Genomic DNA, 13807 nt, shown 5'->3' with positions numbered 1-13807 from the left:
TATGTTTAAATATTTGTCAATACAATGAAAAAACAGCCAAAGTAATGGGCAAAGAAAAAAAAAAACTATAAGCTTATCAAGTCATATCTGAAAAAAAAGCAAATTTTAAGTAAGCTATTACAAATGTGGTGAAAGAGTGTAATGTACAACATATGGGTTACATATTAAAATACACTGAGCAGATGAGAGGCCAATAAAATCGAATACTAAGCGAAATTGATGTAGTTACACATTTTACAGAAGGCAAGTTAATAGAGAATGAAATATATTTACTCATATATGAAGATTGAATTGAGAGGAAATGAACATCTAATTGCTTTACTAGACTATATAAACAAATGAAAGAAAATATTTAAAGAATTGGTGATTAAATAGTTTCTAAAACTGAAAACCTTTAAATCCTTTAAAAGTTTAGAAGTGTAATGTGTCAAAAAGAGATGAAAAAAATTCTTAAGTGAAGTAATAGTTTGGCTATTATGATTAGTGCTACAATAAACAGCCTCTTTGACATATTGATTTTATTTCCTTTTGAAATACATTGATTGAAATTGCCAGTATTGAAATTGCTGAATCATAGGGTAGTTCTATTTTTAATTTTTGGCAGAATCTCCATAAAACAGAACAATAACCTGTCATTTGCAGCAACATGGATGTACGTGGAGGACATTATGTTAAGTAAAATATGCCAAGCATAGAAAGACAAACACCACATGATATCATTTTTATGTAAAATTTAAAGCTGATCTCATGGAAGTAGAATAAAATGGTGGTTACCAGAGGCTGGAAAGGATCTGGAGAGGAAGAAATGAGAACAGGTTTGCCAATGAATGCAACATTACCATTTAACAGAAAAAATAGGCTGGGCGTGGTAGCTCACACCTGTAATCCTAGCACTTTGGGAGGCTGAGGCAAGTGGATCACCTGAGGCCAGGAGTTCAAGACCAGCCTGGCCAACATGGTGAAACCCCGTCTCTACTAAAAATACAAAAATTAGCTGGTCAATGTGGCAAGTGCCTGTAATCCCAGCTACATGGGAGGCTGTGAGACAAGAATTGCTTGAACCCAGGAGGTGGAGGTTGTCGTGAGCTGAGATTGCACAACTGCACTCCAGCCTCAGGGTGAGACTCTGTCTCAAAAAAAAATTTTTTTTTAATTTTAAAAATAACAAAGAATAAATTTTTGCGTTATATTACACAGTAGCATGACTATAACTACTAATAATATATTATCATACGGGTTAAGTTAGCTAGAAGAGAGAATTTTGCATGTTATCAGCACAGAGAAATAACAAATGTTGAAAACAATAGATACGTTAATTATTCTGGTTCTATCATTATACAATGAATAAATGCACTGAAATATCACACTCTGTCTGTAAATGTGTACAATTATATGTCAATTTTAAATAAAACTTAATTTTAAAAAGGTCAAACTTCATAACACCAACATGAAAAAAAAGCTCATAAAAGCAGTGAGAGCAAAATGTCTCACCTTTGTATAAAGCCAGAAAACAGAAAAAAAGTTAATAAAATATTAAAATAAAAGCTTCTACACGGCATAGAAAACAATCAACAGAGTGAAAAGACAAACTACAGGCTAGGCGCGGAGGCTCACGCGCGTAATCCCGGCACTTTGGGAGGCCGAGGCGGGAAGATTCTGGCCAACATGGTGAAACCCCGACTCTACTAAAAATACAAAAAATTAGCCAGACGTGGTGGCGCCTTACTCCGGAGCCCGAGGCGGGAGAATCGCTTGAGCCCGCACGGGAGGCAGAGGTTGCAGTGAGCTGAGACCGCACCACTGCACTCCAGAATGGGCAACGAGAACAAGACTCTGTCTCAAAAAGAAAAAAAAAAAGAAAAGAAAAGAAAAAAGAGACAAAGACAAACTACAGAATGGGAGAAAACATGTGGAAACTGTGCATCTGACAAGGGGTTAATATCCAAAATATGTAAGGGGCTCGAATAACTCAACAGCAGAAATAATCATCATAATCACCCAGTTTTAAAATGAGCAAAAACCCGAATAGATATTTCTCCAAACAAGATATATATACAGTCGACAGGTGTATGAAAAAATGCTCAATATCACTAGTCATCAGGGAAATGTAAATTAAAGTAGTATAGTTGTAAATTAGCATGGTCATTATCAAAAAGACAGAACAAGTGTTGGCAATACATGGAGAAAAGGAAACCCTCATGCACTGTTGGTTTGAATGCAATTTAATACAGCCATTATGTAAAAAAGTAGAGGTTTCCCGAACTAAAAATAGAACTACTGTATGAACCAGCAATCCCACTACTGGGCGTATATACAAAGGAAATAAAACCAGTATGTTAAAGAGGTATCTTCACTCCCATATTTATCACAGCACTAATGACAATAGCCAAGATATGGAATAATCATAGTGTCCATCGAGGGACAAATAGATAAAGAAAACATGGCATAGAAACCCAAATGAAATGCTATTTATCTACATAAATAATGAAATCCTGCCATTGAAAACAACATATATGGGCTGGCCATGGTGGCTCACACCTGTAATCCCAATACTTTGGGAGGCCGAGGTGGGCAGATCACCTGAGGTCAGGAGTTCGAGACCAGCCTGGCCAACATGGTGAAACCCCATCTCTACTAAAAATACAAAAATTAGCCAGGCGTAGTGGCAGGTGCCTGTAATCCCAGTTACTTGGGAGGCTGAGGCAGGTGAATTACTCGAACCCAGGAGGCAGAAGTTGCAGTAAGCAGAAGTTATACCTTTGCACTCCTGCCTAGGCAACAAGAATGAAACTCCATCTCAAAAAAAAAAAAGAAAAAGAAAAAGGAAAAAAGAAAAAGAAATGTTTTACTGAATAAGGTAAAATTAAAATTAAGAAGTGAGAGACATGCTTTGGGAATATTAAATCATGGGGGACACTGAACTGAGGACACCATGTAGTTCTTAGCACCAGGAAATTTTAAAAATACTGAGATGGGCTGGGCGTGCTGGCTCACACCTGTAATTCCAGCACTTTGGGAGGCTGAGGTGGGCTGATTACTTGAGGTCAGAAGTTCAAGAACAGCCTGGCAAACATGGCGAAACACTGTCTTTACTAAAAATACAAAAAAATAAAATAAAATAGCTGAGTATGGTGACACATGCCTGTAGTCCTAGTTACTCAAGAAGTTGAAGCAGGAGAATTGCTTGAACCCAGGAGGTGGAGGCTGCAAGGAGCCGAGATCGCACCACTGCACTACAGCCTGGACGACAGAGTGAGACTCTGTCTCAAAAAAACGACAACAAAAAAAATTAGATATTACAAAAGTGCAATTCCACATGTTTTATTTAAATCAGATAGCAAATTTTGTGTTTTTGAATAATGTAATTAATGACAGCAAAATAATTTTTAGGAAATTTTATCACTAACTTGTTAAAAAGGGATGGCACTTCCAGTGAACCTTTGGCAGAATACTGATGATTCTCCTACCAGATCTGATTAGCACCATAGGACTGACAGTGGCATAGGCATTGACCATAAACTTGTGGACACTGTAGATGACAGGGCTGAATACCCATAACAGCACTGCAGAGGATGAGACAATTCAGTCCAGTGAGTACATAGCCACAAAGAAACTCACCAGCAGCAAGATGGTCTTGGTGGCCCTTTCCTCTGGGGAAGTTCTTATTAAAAAGCTAGTGCTGTGAAGGTGCTGGGAACGCCTCTGATGCCTGGACAAGAGAATCACGATGTATGCACTTGAGAGCAGCATGATTCCTACAAGGAAGACATCTCCGGATAACGACAGAGTAACAAACAGCCTTCTGATGATGACGTTCATTGGAGAAAGTGAGCAGTATTTACTGACATTCAGAATTAGCTGGGTCATATTGGAAAAACCTACAAGGTAGATTATCATGTCACTGTTGAAAGACAAATGGAGGGACCAAAAAAAGAGTAAACCCAGGATAAACCCAGGATATTGTGTTTTGTGATTTTATGTTTAAATCTCACCAACAGGAGGTGTTGGGGCTGATGGTGATGGTCTGAAGCATGCTCAGGAGAGAGGTGTTGCAGATAGAGAGGCCCCTCACTACCTTGTATATGCCGAACACAGCCTTACATCTGAAGTTATTCTGAAAATTCAGTGACTCAAACACGTCTGGAGACAGTAACTCTTCTGCAATGACTAGCATCACTATCTGGACAAAGGCCAAGTGATAGATGATCAGGTCATGGTTTTTAGGTTTGTGATCCTTAAAGAATGTGAAAATGTGCCAGAGAAGAAGAAAGATGTTGGCTGAGATTCCAATGCCAGCTTGAAAACAAAAGGCCTTTTTGAAAGATAACATGTGAAATGTGTGTTCATCCTAATGACATAGAAGAAACATATTTTGAAGACCTGAAAAAAATAGATCTGTGTCATCAATGTTCCTTCATCAATGTTCAAAATTATTACCATTATAATTATTTTTATTTTACTCTCATTTTCTTGATTAACCCCATCTTATATAAATTCTTGATAGTGTATCTCCTGTACTATTTTCTAAACCAAATAAATGTATATATGTAATTATTATGAATCTCTATATATAATAAATACATTTTCAATTTTGCCTGTCTAAGGTGCATACTATCTATGTTTCTCATGTACCTTGGCCTTCATCTCAGTAATCATATCCTTATTCTGTGTTCTCTCATTTTATATTTAGCTCTTCAGTTGAGCATATAAAATGAATAGTATTTGTACAGTTGAATAGAATTAAATGTATGTTAATATGAAAAGACTCACTAACACAATAAAAAATATATTCAGTTGAGTCTTTCTCATGATCTATCATTTTGATACAATTTATCCATCATCACTCTTCCATGATTTTTGACCCTTGTGATTTTACTGGATTCACCATGATAAATTCATATTTCATCAGCATAATAGCATTTTTATCCTATCTGCACCCTTATATTCTCTTTGTCATGAATTGTAATGTGTAATGTGGTATCTTGGAATTCAAATGTCAACATCCTTATAGGGACTGGGGGACATTATTCTGCTTAAACCCTAATTTACTATATATATTATAGAAATGATCCTGCCTGTTTCTCAGTTTAGTTCACGTCCCAGAGACTTATTATGCGATCTCTATCTCAGAACATAATTTTTAATACTTTCCTCTCAGGTGCCAACAAAATAAACACCCCCCCCTGTTTTTTTTTTTTTTTTTTTTTTTTTTGAGACAGAGTCTTACTCTATCACCCAGGCTGGAGTGCAGTGGCGTGATCTCTGCTTATTGCAAACTCTGCCTCCTGGGTTCAAGTGATTCTCCTGCCTTAGCCTCCCAAGTGGTGCTCACCACTACATCAGCTAATTTTTCTATTTTAGTAGAGAAGATTTCACCATGTTAGCCAGGCTGTTCTCAAACTTCTGACCTCCCAAAGGGCTGGGATGACAGGCGTGGGCCACTGAGCAGCCACCGAGCCTGACCACTACTTTTAATTACTTTGTTTCGCCATGAAGTTGCATCAAAATAGTCACATGTTGGTCTTCTTCCTGAGACTTCACTTAATACAGAGATACTCTACCATGCCTAGAAAACTACTTTAAGTCTTAGTCTCAGTATTCAACAAGAATACTAAGTCTTCGATTAGTATTCAATAAGATAAAAAAAAAACTTCAATAAGATCTTCAATAAGATCAAAATACTTAGTCTTCAATAAGAAAGATAATTCCTATCAAGTTTTCTTGGGATAACTTCAATAATGTAATACCTGTAAAATTTTGCAGAACGATTTTGCCGTTACCATTTCATGTTACTTGGCCAAGATTCAGAAGTCATTTATCATTTTACTTTAATCCAGGGCTAAGAACAATTTAACTTCATGACATTAAAAAAGTGAAACACCATTAAATTCACTCGGATTTGTTTTAAATGAAAGTGTGTCTGATTCAAGGTCACGTATTATACAATTCCATAAATAAAAATATATGAGATGATGCAAAAATGTTGACATTGAGTATCCTTGGATAATAATAAAAAATTAGTGACTGAGAAAAAGCTGCTCTAAAACCACCAAATATGTTTGATTTTATAAAGGAAACATCTAGTTGATTAAATGGTTATTACTCTTTCTACAAAACTTTAATAAGTAAATGCATTTATCTTAGAAACAAAGATTTCCACAGCATACATTTACACCATCAGCGCAGTTCAGTTCTGCTGTCAAGTTAAAATCAGGAAAAAAAACCAAAGTAATTTTAAATTAAAGTCTTAATGGTATCCAAATTTTAAGGATCACATTTCAGTACTTGAAAAAGATATCTGAACATCAGACAATAATATATGTATAATGAGTTATTAACTATATATCTGTATAGTTTTATTAATATAACCCATATATTATGAACCACACACCAAAAGAAGATATAGGACAAATAGTTAGATTAAATAACATAGATAAGAATTTTAATATTTTATTTTTTTCACCCTAAAAAACATCTAGTTTATGCTCTCTAATTCATTCTCCTTACTCTATAAATAACCTAAACACACTGAAACGGAATAATCTTCTGCGTGATCAGATGGTGTGTTTTTCCACCGAGGCTCTTGAGAGCATTGATGCTGATCCCAGACGAGATCAGCAATCTTGGTTGTCATAAATTAGAGGATACAAATAGAGTATGATTGAATTGATTGTATCTTCAAAAATTTTTCTCATTTGCCAGAGCTAAACAATTGATAATTGCCTTTAACATATTGCAGAAGTAATTTTTAATCCAAATATTAAACTTAGCTGTGTTCTATGTTGTTATTTGATAAGTCTGGCAACTTTACACCATGGAAGAATTATGGAATTTGTATTAATACGATGCAAAACTGGGTGAAACAAAATAGGGGAAAAATCCATAGATGCTACTTTTAGGTTGTTCAGAGTGCAAAATAAAAATTTGGTTCTATGCGATGCATTAAAAATTTCAAAATCTAAATTCACAGCTTAGCTCTCGCCATTAGAAGTGACAACCTAAGGCTGCTGGGGCCGAGGGTGAAGCTCCTGAGCACTGTCAGTAAACACATAATGCAGCTCAAGTTTACTCTCATTGTACTGCCTTTCACTTTAGTGTATTCTCAATATTCTTAAGTCCCAAAGCGTAAAAATAATCATGTATAATAGGGGAATAACACCATTATACAGACCAGGAATGAAAATCTGATCATAAAAAGCATAAGCTTAGATCAGACATCTGAAGCAAAGATAAAAGGTATATAAAAGGAAAAAGCCATTCACAGGAATCCAAAAGCTGTTTTGCATATGATAGATATGTTGTTTGTAGAAAAAGAAGTTTGATAAAATATACTTCCTCATCTTTATTATAAAATACCGTTTTTAGTATTATTTTATTAATAATATTATTTGAATAGTGATGTTTGCACTGTTCCTTGTGTAGTTTTAAAATACAATCTATATGAATGTAAAATGTTTTTTATTATGTTAATAAAAATGTCATTTTTATCAGACATTTTACAACATTCATTGAGCAGCCTTGTTGGATCTACAAAATTTAGGCGCCAGGGAGAAGGGGTTTGTTGTTAAGTGTCAATAATAAATGGCAAACTGAAAAATCCAGCTGGCAAATTTAGAAAAGAAAAAATGCTTCCACCAAGATTAGGCCTGTTAAAAGAAGTTTTATAAAACACACCAAGACTAAAATAATAAATATGGTAAGTATCAGATGCATTGAATGATTGTAATGCATTTGCCACTCTTTGGAAGCTGAAATTAGTGTAGACTGCAGCTAGAGGCACAATACTTGCTGACACAGATATTTATAATTTTAAGACATTTAATTCCCAGCTTCCTCAAAGGAAAAAATAAGCAGGAAAATTATTACTTTAAATGTAGGCAATAGAAAAATACTGGAGGGTCTTGATCACAAATTCTACACTACCAATTTGGAAAAAGCCTAAAATCCTTTTGGAAAAGTGTTTCTTTCTGATTATTTCAACTGAGGAGATATCAGCTAAGTGTAACACTCATTTTTTTTAATTTGAAAGGTCTTGTACAACCATGCCACTGTGATAGACAAGAGTCTTACCAAATATGTCAAATATTGAAATTGGAGGAGTATTTCCAAGTTGAAAATTGCAATTTGGAAAACCTCATCTTCTATTCTTCATGTACACTTACTATGAGCAGTTGAGGTGCTTCCTCCCTAAATACATAAAATGCAGATATTTGAAGCACTTAGAAATGCTTTTTTCCCTCTAATGTTCACAGACATAGTGATTTTGTGCTATTATATTTTCTTGAGGGCTTCATGCCCTTATGAGCCACAATTAGACAACCATTATTATTATCTTTTCCTTTTCTGTTTTGACTTCTTACTCCTTCCACTCTCTTTTTTTTTTTTTTTTTATACTTTAAGTTCTAGGGTACATGTGCACAACGTGCAGGTTTTTTACATATGTATACTTGTGCCATGTTGCTGTGCTGCAACCATCAACTCGTCAGCACCCATCAACTCGTCATTTACATCAGGTATAACTCCCAATGCCATCCCCCGTCCCCGCCACAATAGGCCCCAGTGTGTGATGTTCCCCTTCCCGTGTCCAAGTGATCTCATTGTTCAATTCGCACCTATGAGTGAGAACATTAGTGTTTGGTTTTCTGTTCTTGCGATAGTTTGCTGAGAATGATGGTTTCCAGCTGCATCCATGTCCCTACAAAGGACACAAACTCATCCTTTTTTATGGCTGCATAGTATTCCATGTTGTATATGTGCCACATTTTCTTAATCCAGTCTGTCACTGATGGACATTTGGGTTGATTCCAAGTCTTTGCTATTGTGAATAGTGCTGCAATAAACATACGTGTGTGCATGTGTCTTTATAGCAGCATGATTTAATCCTTTGGGTATATACCCAGTAATGGGATGGCTGGGTCATATGGTATTTCTAGTTCTAGATCCTTGAGGAATTGCGATATTGTTTTCCACAATGGTTGAACTAGTTTACAATCCCACCAACAGTGTAGAAGTGTTCCTATTTCTCCACATCCTCTCCAGCACCTGTTGTTTCTTGACTTTTTAATGACTGCCATTCTAACTGGTGTGAGATGGTATCTCATTGTGGTTTTGATTTGCATTTCTCTGACGGCCAGTGATGATGAGCATTTTTTCATGTGTCTGTTGGCTGTATGAATGTCTTCTTTTGAGAAGTGTCTGTTCATATCCTTTGCTCACTTTTTGATGGGCTTATTTGTTTTTTTCTTGTAAATTTGTTTGAGTTCTTTGTAGGTTCTGGATATTAGCCCTTTGTCAGATGAGTAGACTGCAAAAATTTTCTCCCATTCTGTAGGTTGCCTATTCACTCTGATCGTAGTTTCTTTTGCTGTGCAGAAGCTCTTTAGTTTAGATCCCATTTGTCAATTTTGGCTTTTGTTGCCATTGCTTTTGGTGTTTTAGACATGACGTCCTTGCACATGCCTATGTCCTGAATGGTATTACCTAGGTTTTCTTCTAGAGTTTTTATGGTATTAGGTCTAACATGTAAGTCTCTAATCCATCTTGAATTAATTTTCTTATAAAGAGTAAGGAAAGGATCCAGTTTCAGCTTTCTACTTATGGCTAGCCAATTTTCCCAGCACCATTTATTAAATAGGGAATCCTTTCCCCACTTCTTCTTTTTGTCAGGTTTGTCAAAGATCAGATGGCTGTAGATGTGTGGTATTATTTCTGAGGGCTCTGTTCTGTTCCATTGGTCTATATCTCTGTTTTTGCACCAGTACCATGCTGTTTTGGTTACTGTAGCCTTGTAGTATAGTTTGAAGTCAGGTAGCGTGATGCCTCCAGCTTTGTTCTTTTGACTTAGGATTGTCTTGGAGATGCGGGCTCTTTTTTGGTTCCATATGAACTTTAAAGCAGTTTTTTCCAATTCTATGAAGAAACTCATTGGTAGCTTGATGGGGATGGCATTGAATCTATAAATTACCTTGGGCAGTATGGCCATTTTCACAATATTGATTCTTCCTATCCAGGAGCATGGTGTGTTCTTCCATTTGTTTGTGTCCTCTTTTATTTCACTGAGCAGTGGTTTGTAGTTCTCCTTGAAGAGGTCCTTCACATCCCATGTAAGTTGGATTCCTAGGTATTTTATTCTCTTGGAATCTACTATAAATGGGAGTTCATTTATGATTTGGCTCTCTGTTTGTCTGTTACTGGTGTATAAGAATACTTGTGATTTTTGCACATTGATTTTGTATCCTGAGACTTTGCTGAAGTTGCTTATCAGCTTAAGGAGATTTTGGGCTGAGACAATGGGGTTTTCTAAATATACAATCATGTCATCTGCAAACAGGGACAATTTGACTTCTTCTTTTCCTAACTGAATACACTTGATTTCTTTCTCTTGCCTGATCGCCCTAGCCAGAACTTCCAATACTGTGTTGAATAGGAGTGGTGAGAGAGGGCATCCCTGTCTTGTGCCAGTTTTCAAAGGGAATCCTTCCAGTTTTTGCCCATTCAGTATGATATTGGCTGTGGGTTTATCATAAATAGCTCTTATTATTTTGAGATACGTTCCATCAATACCAAATTTATTGAGAGTTTTTAGCATGAAGGGCTGTTGAATTTTGTCAAAGGCCTTTTCTGCATCTATTGAGATAATCATGTGGTGTTTGTCTTTGGTTCTGTTTATATGCTGCATTACGTTTATTGATTTGTGTATGTTGAACCAGCCTCGCATCCCAGGGATGAAGCCCACTTGATCATGGTGGATAAGCTTTTGGATGTGCTGCTGGATTCGGTTTGCCAGTATTTTATTGAGGATTTTTGCATTGATGTTCATCAGGGATATTGGTCTAAAATTCTCTTTTTTTGTGGTGTCTCTGCCAGGCTTTGGTATCAGAATGATGTTGGCCTCATAAAATGAGTTAGGGAGGATTCCCTCTTTTTCTATTGATTGGAATAGTTTCAGAAGGAATGGTACCAGCTCCTCCTTGTACATCTGGTAGAATTCGGCTGTGAATCCATCGGGTCCTGGACTTTTTTTGGTTGGTAGGCTATTAATTATTGCCTCAATTTCAGAGCCTGCTATTGGTCTATTCAGGGATTCAACTTCTTCCTGGTTTAGTCTTGGGAGAGTGTAAGTGTCCAGGAAATTATCCATTTCTTCTAGGTTTTCTAGTTTATTTGCACAGAGGTGTTTATAATATTCTCTGATGGTAGTTTGTCTTTCTGTGGGGTCGGTGGTGATATCCCCTTTATCATTTTATATTGCATCTATTTGATTCTTCTGTCTCTTCTTCTTTATTAGTCTTGCTAGCGGTCTATCAATTTTGTTGATCTTTTCCAAAAACCAGTTCCTGGATTCATTGATTTTTTGGAGGGTTTTTTGTGTCTCTATCTCCTTCATTTCTGCTCTGATCTTAATTATTTCTTGCTTTCTGCTAGTTTTTGAATGTGTTTGCTCTTGCTTCTCTAGTTCTTTTAATTGTAATGTTAGTGTGTCAATTTTAGATCTTTCCAGCTTTCTCTTGTGGGCATTTAGTGCTATAAATTTCTCTCTACACACTGCTTAAATGTGTCCCAGAGATTCTGGTATGTTGTATCTTTCTTCTCATTGGTTTCAAAGAACATCTTTATTTCTGCCTTCATTTTGTTATGTACCCAGTAGTCATTCAGGAGCAGATTGTTCAGTTTCCATGTAGTTGAGCAGTTTTGATTGAGTTTCTTAGTCCTGAGTTCTAGTTTGATTGCACTGTGGTCTGAGAGACAGTTTGTTATAATTTCTGTTCTTTTACATTTGCTAAAGAGTGCTTTACTTCCAACTATGTGGTCAATTTTGGAATAAGTGCTATGTGGTGCTAGAAGAATGTATATTCTGTTGATTCGGGGTGGAGAGTTCTGTAGATATCTCTTAGGTCCACTTGGTGCAGAGTTGAGTTCAATTCCTGGATATCCTTGTTAACTTTCTGTCTCGTTGATCTGTCTAATGTTGACAGTGGGGTGTTGAAGTCTCCCCTTATTATTGTATGGGAGTCTAAGTCTCTTTGTAAGTCTCTAAGGACTTGCTTTATGAATCTGGGTGCTCCTGTATTGGGTGCATATATATTTAGGATAGTTAGCTCTTTCTGTTGAATTGATCCCTTTACCATTATGTCATGGCCTTCTTTGTCTCTTTTGATTTTTGATGGTTTAAAGTCTGTTTTATCAGAGACTAGGATTGCAACCCCTGCTTTTTTTTGTTCTCCATTTGCTTGGTAGATCTTCCTCCATCCCTTTATTTTGAGCCTATGTGTGTCTCTGCATGTGAAATGGGTCTCCTGAATACAGCAAACTGATGGATCTTGACTCTTTATCCAATTTGCCAATCTGTGTCTTTTAATTGGACCATTTAGTCCATTTACATTAAAGGTTAATATTGTTATGTGTGAACTTGATCCTGTCATTGTGATATTAGCTGGTTATTTTGCTCATTAGTTGATGCAGTTTCTTCCTAGCCTCGATGGTCTTTACATTTTGGCATGTTTTTGCAATGGCTGGTACAGGTTGTTCCTTTCCATGTTTCGTGCTTCCTTCAGGGTCTCTTGTAGGGCAGGCCTGGTGGTGACAAAATCTCTAAGCATTTGCTTGTCTGTAAAGGATTTTATTTCTCCTTCACTTATAAACCTTAGTTTGGCTGCAATGAAATTCTGGGTTGAAAATTCTTTCTTTTAAGAATGGTGAATATTGGCCCCCACTCTCTTCTGGCTTGGAGAGTTTCTGCCAAGAGATCTGCTCTTAGTCTGATGGGCTTCCCTTTGTGGGTAACCCGACCTTTCTCTCTGGCTGCCCATAACACTTTTTCCTTCATTTCAACTTTGGTGAATCTGACAATTATGTGTCTTGGAGTTGCTCTTCTCGAGGAGTATCTTTGTGGCATCTCTGTATTTCCTGAATTTGAATGATGGCCTGCCTTACTAGGTTGGGGAAGTTCTGGATGATATCCTGAAGAGTGTTTTCCAACTTGGTTCCATTTTCCCCATCACTTTCAGGCACACCAGTCAGACATAGATTTGGTCTTTCCACATAATCCTATATTTTTTGGAGGCTTTGTTCATTTTTTTTTTTTACTCTTTTTTCTCTACACTTCTCTTCTCACTTCATTTCATTCATTTGATCTTCAATCATTGATACTCTTTCTTCCAGTTGATCGAGTCAGTTATTGAAGCTTGTGCATTTGTCACGTAATTCTCATGTGATGGTTTTTATCTCTATCAGTTCATTTATGCCCTTCTCTGCATTGATTATTCTAGTTATCCATTCTTCCATTCTTTTTGCAAGAGTTTTAGTTTCTTTGCGCTGGGTACGTAGTTCCTCCTTTAGCTCTGAGAAGTTTGATCCACCGAAGCCTTCTCTCAACTTGTCAAAGTCATTCTCCGTTGAGCTTTGATCCATTGCTGGTGATGAGTTGTGTTCCTTTGGAGGGGGAGATGCACTCTGATTTTTTGAATTTCCTGCTTTTCTGCACTGCTTTTTCCCCATTTTTGTGGTTTTATCTGCCTTTGGTCTTTGATGATGGTGATGTACTGATGGGGTTTTGGTGTGGGTGGCCTTTCTTTTTGTTAGTTTTCCTTCTAACAGTCAGGACCCTCAGCTGCAGGTCTGTTGGAGTTTGCTTGAGGTCCACTTCAGACCCTGTTGGCCTGGGTATCAGCAGTGGAGGCTGCAGAAGATAGAATATTGCTGAACAGTGAGTGTTGCTCTCTGATTCTTGCTCTGGAAACTTCATTTCAGAGGTGTGCCCAGCCATGTGAGGTTTCGGTCTGCACCTAGTGGGGTATGTCTCCCAGTT

At 36.8% G+C, this 13807-nt stretch overlaps 1 pseudogene; it reads right to left on the bottom strand.

Annotated features, from left to right (window-relative positions):
• Nucleotides 1-942: 942 nt before the first annotated feature.
• The window catches only part of LOC139362908 (vomeronasal type-1 receptor 48-like), a 28471-nt pseudogene continuing 15606 nt past the window's right edge, over nt 943-13807 (bottom strand).

This window comes from Macaca nemestrina, chromosome 4 (assembly GCF_043159975.1).
Source record: "Macaca nemestrina isolate mMacNem1 chromosome 4, mMacNem.hap1, whole genome shotgun sequence".
In the NCBI taxonomy this organism is placed as follows: domain Eukaryota; kingdom Metazoa; phylum Chordata; class Mammalia; order Primates; family Cercopithecidae; genus Macaca; species Macaca nemestrina.
Note: the sequence above shows the minus strand (reverse complement) of the source record. Positions and strands in the feature narration are given on the sequence as shown.